Below are 9,454 nucleotides of genomic sequence, written 5' to 3' on the forward strand. Positions count from 1 at the left end.
GAACTTCCTTCCAAGACGTTTGAATTTGATGTTGAAGGGGGTGTACAACCTCCAAGGCATATCATGGCTAAAGACTTTGAAGAGGTTGATCAAGAGATGGAGATTAAAGAAGAAGAAGCACAACCTCTCATGCCCTTGGTAAGCCATAAAGAAGAGTTTGATTTGGAAGAAAGCTACCAAGAGGAAGAGGTTGGAATTGAAGAAGCTTGCAAAGAGGTGGAAGTTGTCAAAGAAGAGCACAAGGAAGTGGAGCTTGAAATCACCTTGCCAAAGTTGTTGGAGACCTCTCCGCCTAAGTCACCATCATCCTTCACAACATTCAAGTGGGTAAAATTCATATCCCTTAGCTTTCTCATCCCACTTGAATATGGTTTACTTGAGACAGATGGTCAACTTAGAGCTCTTTGTGGCATTAAGAGTAAGAGGAAAATAGTTAGCGGTAGGAGTTGCCCTGCAAGGTTCAATACGGTTGCACACTCTAAGTTGAAATGCAAGTATTGGTGTAAAGCTCAACCGAATGGGTCTAGGAAGCTGTTTGGATGCCTTAGTGAGAATTCAGATTGCTTACCACCCGGATGGAATCATGATGATCAACTTGAAGACGAGTGTAGAATCAAGATTTAGGATCCAGAAATATATGAGGATCAAATTTGGGAGCTCAAAGCTTGTGAAGAACTCCATCAAAGCTTGAGAAATTTACTTGGTATTGATAGAACTTATTGGAAGTCCAAGCATTGTTGGAAGTTTCAAGACGAGTTCAAGCACAAGCCACCATGGCAAGGAGCTCACCAAATGTCCAACTTAAGGACTTTAACTAAAAGTGCTAGGTGGGAGACAACCTACCATGGTATGATCGTTCCGTTTCAGTCTTAGTTTTATTTTACTTTATTCTATTTTTATTTTTGTTAATGACTCTTCTCATAATCTCTGCATATAGCCTGCATTCGCATTTGCATACTGCATAAAAAAAATGCACGCAACGAGTAAGCATCGCTGATGCGTCCGCGTCATAGGTGCGTTCTGAAGAAAAGAGAATTGAACAGAAAGTCACACGAAAGCGTGACTGGAGGCGTGCCTTAGGCACAAATATGCCCACGCGACCGCGTCGCTGACGCGCTCGCATCGTTTGCGAAATCAGCCCCACGCGTCCGCGTCACCCACGCGACCGCGTGACCCTGCAAAATCGACGTAAGAGGTGTATGGCAGCAAATTATGATGGAGCTGGGCTGGAATGGTGCTAGAAGCACAAGCCCTATCACGCGAACGCGTGCCTTACGCATCCGCGTCATTTTCAAAATATGGCCATTCACGCGATCGCGTGACCCACAAGAACGCGTCACCCTGAAATTTGGCAAAATAAATATAAAACAAAAAGTTGCACAAACGCACGGCTGCACTCGCGCCAATCGCACAAATCAAGCCACGCGATCGCGTGACCCACGCGTCCGCGTCAGCTGGAAAATATCACACACCACACGATCACGTACTCCACGCGTCCGCGTCGCATGCAACGCACAGTTTATCCAGATCAGCGCCAGAATTCCTATCTTTTCTTCTCCAATCCTACTTATCTTTCTGTTATCATTCTTTCTTCTTTCTTCTATCTTTTCTTATTCTTTCTTCCTCCTTTCTTACTTTCTTTTTCTTCGTTTATTTACCTTCTCATCATTATTCTCTTTCATTCTATTTTTCCTATTGCATTTGCATACTTTCATTCATTGCATTTTAATTTTGTGCATATTTTTATTTTCTTTTCTAAATTTATTATTTTTCCATTGGTGTTAAATTTTCTTATTTAACTGTTGCATCTTCTCTTGCATTATCCTGGTATTTCATGACTTGTTTTATTTTGATTGGATAATATTATTTAAATCAATGCTAATCTTTTATGATACTTGTACTCCTCTTGCATTGATATGAACTTACACTATCTTTCATTACCCACACTCCTCCTCTTTGTTACAAATTTTGCACCACTGGTATGCCATGTGCTTCTATTATTTTCTCACTTGCATGTTGTAGCTACCATATAATTGAGACCCCTATTATTTGGCATTAACCCACCCATACTTTATTTATTTTCTTCTCTTTATTCCTGGGTTGCTTTTCTTCCCTTTTTCTTTAAGGATGGCCACCAGGAAGGGAACCGGAAGATGTTTACATGGGAGAGACACACAAGTTCCTACGCACATTCTTTGGAGAAGAGCATCAGTTTGAGTAACCCGTCCACTTGCACATCTCAGCATGCACCGAGGATGGTGCAATCTTTAAGTGTGGGGAGGTCGATATCGACTTCTGTGGGTTAGTTACCTTCTTCTCAACACTAATATTTTATTTTCTTTGTTTGTTGCATTTGCATGTTTAATTGCATGTTTGTTTGATTTTATGCATTTAGTTACTACTTGGTTAAAGTAATAAATTTCTTTTCAAGACTCTATTTTATAATATTTCACTAATTTAAATTGAACAAAAAAATTTTTTTGTGTTAAAACTTGTTTGAAGATTGTAAATTGGAACATGAATTATAGCTAAAGAACACACAACCTGTGAGATTTGAGCTTAATTACATGGTTACATTATTTAACCATAATATTTTATTCTTGTGTGTTTACTTTTCTATAATTGTGATCTTTATTTTGTTCCATTCTATATGTCCACTATTTAGTGTATTTACATGCTTGCATATGATTGAGGCCATTACTTATTTTTGCTCACTTATCCCAAATAGTCTACCCTTTTATGTCACCCTTATTAGCCACCTTGAGCCTTTTTATCCCCCTTGTTCTATATTTTACCACATCACTAGCCTTAAGCAGAAAAACAAATTAAAAGCCCCAATTGAATCTTTGGTTAGCTTAAGATAGTGTGTTAACTAAGTGTGGAAAAACTGTGGGTACTTGGGTTAATGAAAGTGTACGGTGTTTAAATGATAAAATATTGGGAATTTGGGTACCTACTCATGTGAAACCAGAAAAATCAAATATCCATGTGCATTGAAATGTTATGGTTTACTTTTTCATTAAAAAAAAAGAAAAAATAATTAAAAAAAGAAAAAAAGAAAAAAATCCAAAAAATATTCAATAAATAAGTAAATAAATAAGGGGACAAAATCACCCCAATGCTAAGTTAAGTTAAGGAAAAGATCAATGCATATGTGATAAAATTCAAGAAAAGTTGATACATGAGTATGATATGCAAAAATTGGAATTTTGGGTAGCTAGGCATGATTTTAGAAGTACATAGAGTGTGTGTATAGGTGAAGAGCTTAGGTTAATTAAAGATTCATATTATAGCTCACTTGGCCATACATATATCCTCACCCTTACCTTAGCCCCATTACAACCTTGAAAAGACCTCATGATGTTTGCATTGGTACATTAAATTTTTGTTGATTGGTTAGATGAAGAACAAAGTTTAGAAAGCATGATTAGAGAAGAGTAGAGTGAATTAACCCAAGACACTTGAAAGATTAGAGTGCATATACACTACCAGTGAGGGTTCAATGCTTGATTCTATGTTCCCTGCTTTCATGAGCTGTCTTCTTACAAGTTTACTTGTTTTAACTGTATAATTTGAATTAGTGGAATTTGAGTTATTTTTGTCATTGAAGAACTTATTAACTTTTAACCAAGTAGGTAGAAGCATTTTACATTTAGTTGCATTCATATAGATAGGTTGCATTTCATAAGTATTTACCATTCCCCTTCACTCTCTTATAGCTTCTCTTGAGCTTAGCATGAGGACATGCTAATGTTTAAGTGTGGGGAGGTTGATAAACCACTATTTTATGATTTATCTTATGCTCAATTGAGTGGTTTATATCAATTTTTTACTCACTTATTCATATGATTTGCATGAGTTTACATTTTCCTTCCTGATTTTGTGCTACGATTGAAAACATGCTTCTTTGGTCTTAAATTTACTAATTATTAATCCTCTCTTATTACCATTCGATGCCATGATATGTGTGTTAAGTGATTTCAGGGTTTATAGGGCAGGAATGGCTTAGAGGATGGAAAGGAAGCATGCAAAAGTGAAAGGAATACAAGAAGTTGAAGGAGTTGCTAAGCTGTCCAGCCTGACCTCTTTGCACTCAATCGACCATAACTTGCGCTATAGAGATCCAAATGAGGCGGTTTCAGTTGCGTTGAAAAGTTAACATCCAGGGCTTCAAAATGATATATAATTTTCTATAGTTGCCCTGAGGATAAATGACGCGGACGCGTGCATCACGCGCACGCATTGCATCTGCGAAAATCAGCGTGACAGAATTCGCAATCAGCGATTTCTGGGCTGTTTCCGGCCTAGTTCTCGGCCCAGAAAACACAGATTAGAGGCTATAAAGTGAGGAATGTATTCATACAACGAAGACAATATTCATAATACACAATTTTAGGTTTTTAGATGTAGTTTTAGAGAGAGAGAGAGGCTCTCTCCTCTCTCTCTTAGGATTTAGGATTAGGATTTAGGATTTCTATTATGATTAGGCTACTTCTCTTCAATCACAGTTTTAATGTTTCTTTAATTTATTTTCTACTTTTATTTATTCTATTACTTTAATTGTTATTTATCTTTTCAATTTGGCTTATGAACTTCATGTTAGAGTTGATTTCTTTATTTAATATAATTTGAGATATTTCAGATTTAAGATTTCTTTCTTTTATTTATGTTACTGCTGCTTCCAATCTGAAGGCATTTTTATTCGAGTAGATTTTCTACCTTTTTACTTTGGTTAAGTAATTGGTAACACTTGAGTTATCAGACTCAGCAGTTGATTGAAAATTGGGAATTGTGATTGATTTGGATCGCTCTAAAGCTAGTCTTTCCGCAGGAGTTGATTAGGACTTGAGGATCAAATTGATTGGTCCACTTGACTTTTCTTTATTTAGTAAGGGTTAACTAAGTGGGAGCAAAATCCAATTCTCATCACACCTAATAAGGATAACTAGGATAGGATTTTCAGTTCTTATACCTTGCAAGAGATTTTTATAATTATTAATTTATCTTTCTTGCCATTTAAATTACTTGTTCTCTATTTCAAAAACCCAAAAATACACCTTTTCCATAACCAATAATAAATCATACTTCCCTGCAATTCCTTGAGAAGACGACCCAAGGTTTCAATACTTCGGTTTATTATTTTTATTGGGTTTGCTTACGTGACAACCAAAACTTTTGTACGAAAAGATTCTCTGTTGGTTTAGAAACTATACTTACAACGCAATTATTTTTATAAACATTCTTTACCGGTAGGAACCCGTTCGTCAGAGCCCATGCCCCATTCTGAGATCCAGCAGGACGTAGATGTGACTATTGACCCTCACCATGTACCCGATCAGTAGCATCGAGGACGATGCTTCATCTTAAGTGTGGGGAGGTCACCGTCGTCATCGGTGAATTTGGTGAACATTTTTTTTGACATTTTTTTTGGACATTATCACTTAGTTTCTCTTACTTTACTTTATTTTTCACTATTTTGGGATTATTGTATATACTTGCTAGCATGGATACTTTTTATTTTGACTGTTGCACACTCTTATTGTATATATTGCATTTTAGCATTGTGGTTGTGATTTGGAAATGTTTTGAATTGTTGAAAAACTTAGCTAACCCCTTTTGTGCACAAAAGAAGTTGTTTTGATTGAAAAAGAGGGTAAACTAAGGAATTTGAGAAATTCTTAATCACAACATTGCATTTAGGATAGGCTTCATCAAAATAAAAGAATTTCTAAAAAGAATTTATTTAGAGGGCACCGCCCCAATTAATTGGAAAATTTTTTGGTGGAACTTGCTTAAATTCATACTTTTGTGAATCATGTTTTTGAGCTAAGAACACAAGCTTGTGAGTTTTGAGCCTAATGGTGTGGTTACTTCTTATAACCACTTATTTTCCTTCTTGTATGTATTATTCTCTTTCTATGATTGTGATCTTTGATTTGTTTGATTCTTTATGTCCATTATTTTGTATATTCATGCATTTATATGATTGAGGCCACACTTTCAAATAACTCGCTTACCCAAATAGCCTACCTTTTATCTTCCATTGTTAGCCAATTTGAGCCTATGCTTAACCCACTTTGTTCATAATTTTAGCACATTACAAGCCTTAAAGCAGAAAATAATAAAAGTCCTTAATTTGGATCTTTGATTAGCTTAGGCTAGTGTGTGTGTGTGTGTTATTTAATTGTGGAAAATATTGGGACATTGGGTGAATAAAAGGGTAGTTTTGTATTTTTGTTGCAAATATTGGGAATTGGGTACATGCTCATGTGTAATGAATGTAGAACCTTATGCATTGATGATCTTGTATATAAAATAAATAAATAAATAAATAAATAATATAGAAAAAGAAAAAAAAAAGAAAAAAAAGAAGAAAAGAAAGAAATAAAAAGGGGACAAAATGCCCCAAGTGAAGCTCAATAATAAAAATCAATGCATATGTGTGGTAACAAAAAAAAATGCATGAGTATGTGAAAAAGTAAGAAATGGGTAGTTAGGTTAGTTTTGAATTGTATAGGATGTCATAGGTTAGGTGGGAAGTCTAAACTTATCAAATATTCAAATTCCAAGCTCACTTGACCAAATATGCATCCTTACCTTGACCCTAGCTCCATTACAACCTAAAGAAAAGACCTCATGATACTTGTATGCATGAATGAAATATATGTTGATTGTTAGATGAAAAACAAATTTTGAAAAACATGATTAGGAGAGAATTGAGTGAATCAACCCCTAAACACTTAAGTGAATAGAGCGGACACACATCCGGTGAGGCTTCAATTGCTCAAATTACATGTATTCACCACTATCATCTATGTCCATGCAAGTTTGTAAATTCCTATGATAATTCAATACAATTGTGGGTTGGATTCAATTTCCATTGTTTGAGCCCTTTGTGCTTACATGTATTCTCTTGGACTTTGATTTGTTTTGACCGAGAATTAGCACTCATATAGTTAGTTGCACTCAATTAGATAGTTGCATATAGGTAGTTTAGTTGCATTGAATAAATGTCATACCCTTTGCTTCATTCTTGGTTAAGCATGAGGACATGCTTGGTTTAAGTGTGGGGAGGTTGATAAACCCCTTTGTAGGGTTTATCTTGTGTTGCATTTAGAGCATTTTGATAACCTTTCCTCACATTTATTCAAGGAAATAGCATAATTTTGTGATTGTCTCCGTACTTGTGCTTAGATGTAAAAGTATGCTTTTTAAACCTTTAATTTGATAATTTTGATTTGCCTTTGATTTCTGCTAGATGCCTTGATGTGTTTGCTAGTGATTTCAGGTTGAAAAGGGCTAGGAAGGGATCAAAGGAGTGAAAGGAAAGCATACAAAATGGAGAAATCATGAAAAGCCAAAAGTTTGGAAAAGCCCATGGACGCGCACGCGCACTATGCGCTTACGCGCAGATTGCGAAATTCTCCAGGGGCGTGCGCACACTGTGCGCACATGCGCCGATGACCACACGTGATTTTTTAAAGAGGAAAACGTGCCTGGCGATTTTGGAGGGTTTCCAGCCCCATTTGGAGCTGGGTTTTTGGCGGGAAAAGACTAAAAAGACCAAGGAATGAAGGGAAAGGGGGATATAGAGAAATACACACAGATGAGGCTAGTTTAGTTGAATTTTAGAGAGATAAATTCTCACTTCTCTCTAGAATTAGGAATATGATTAGGTTTAGTTCTTAGATTTAGGTTTTAATTCAGGCTCTATTCTACTCATTCTTCTTAATTCCTTGTTGTTACATTCATCATTCTTCTATTGTTGTTATTACTTTCTTCTACTTTATTTGTAGATCTACTTTTGTTCATTCTATTTTCTTTTAATGCAATTTGAGGTAATACATGTAGATCTTGTTTTCTTTGATTGTTGTTGTTGATCTCTTACACTCAATTGTTGTTAGATTCTATTCTAGTTGCCAATTTACTATGCTTTTCTTTTGTGCCTTCCAAGTATTTGATGAAATACTTGGTTGGATTTTAGTATAGATTTTTATCCCTCTTGGCCTAGGTGGAGTAATTAGTGACGCTTGAGTTATCTAATTCCTTTGTTGATTGATAATTAGAAGCTGCTAATTGATTTGGATACCACTAAAGCTAGTTTTTCCCTTGGGAGTTGGCTAGGACTTGTGGAATCAAGTTAATTCATCCATTTGACTTCCCTCCATGATTAGAGGTTAACTAAGTGGTAGCAATGGACGATTTTGGTCACAATTGAGGAAGATAACAAGGATGGGACTTCCATTTCTCATAACCTTGCCAAGAGCTTTTCATAGTTGTTAGTTTATTTTCTTTTCCATTTACATTTCTTGTTTAAAACCTCAAAACCCCAAAATACAACTCATAACCAATAATAAGACACTTTGTTGCAATTCCTAGGGAGAACGACCCGAGGTTCAATACTTCGGTTTATAAATTTAGGGGTTTGTTTTAGTGACAAACAATCTTTTGCATGAAAGGACTATTGTTGATTTAGAAACTATATTGCAACAAGCTTTCCTTTGTGAAACTCTAAACCGTCGAAAGTCCATCTCATCACTTACCCAACTAAGAAAGGGGTAACTCACAGGTACAATATACAAGACACAGACTTACCTAAAGAAATATGAAAATAACTCTAGGCTTCTCTCTCAAGTGTATCACTCAGCCTTTTTCAACTCATTGGCTTTTACTTGAGCTCTCACAATATGTCTTTTCACTCAAGAAATTACAGAAAGATAAACATAGAAAAGTAAATACAATCTGTAACAAATATGAAGGAGATTGACTACATCAACAGCCTCTTTGCTATGTGATAAACCAGATTTGCATGTCTCTGATTCAGTTCTTCATTTTTGGCGGAATGCTTCTTTGAAAGAAAGCACTGTCCAAGTAGAGGAACTTCTTCAAAGAACTTCTTCACAGAACAAAACTTCAATACACTAGGTTATCTCTCCTTGTCTTCAGAATGAAGAAAAATCTTCTTTTATCTCCTTGTATGTTGCTGGGTTGTTCTCCCTAGGTCAACTTCTTGAGCAGTGTGCTTCACCAACCCACCAACTCACTTTTTTCCATTAATTCTCAGAATAGAAACTTTTGTTCTGACCTCCTCTTGTTGACCAAAAGCCAACAGCAACCACAAAAGTCTTCTAATGGTAAATCGGATCTGAGCCATTGAGAAGCTACTTGGTCCCCAAGAATCACTTGTGACCGTAGATACACAGCAGTGAAGAACAGAAATTAACTTTCTTTTGTATTCCATTTCGGACTGAGCAGAGAGTTGGGAAGAGGAGAAGAACATATGATGCATGCATAAGAAAATGGGTTACCTTTTAGCTTCTGACCTTTTCTTGATGTGGTTTCAAATGGTTGATTAGACCTTACCCTTTCTTGCTTAACCTTCTCTTTTCTTCTTCTTCTATGACTTGCTTAGGAACTAAGCTCTCTTTCTTACTTTTTCTGAGTTTTGACCATA

This window comes from Arachis hypogaea, chromosome 20 (assembly GCF_003086295.3).
Source record: "Arachis hypogaea cultivar Tifrunner chromosome 20, arahy.Tifrunner.gnm2.J5K5, whole genome shotgun sequence".
In the NCBI taxonomy this organism is placed as follows: Eukaryota; Viridiplantae; Streptophyta; class Magnoliopsida; order Fabales; family Fabaceae; genus Arachis; species Arachis hypogaea.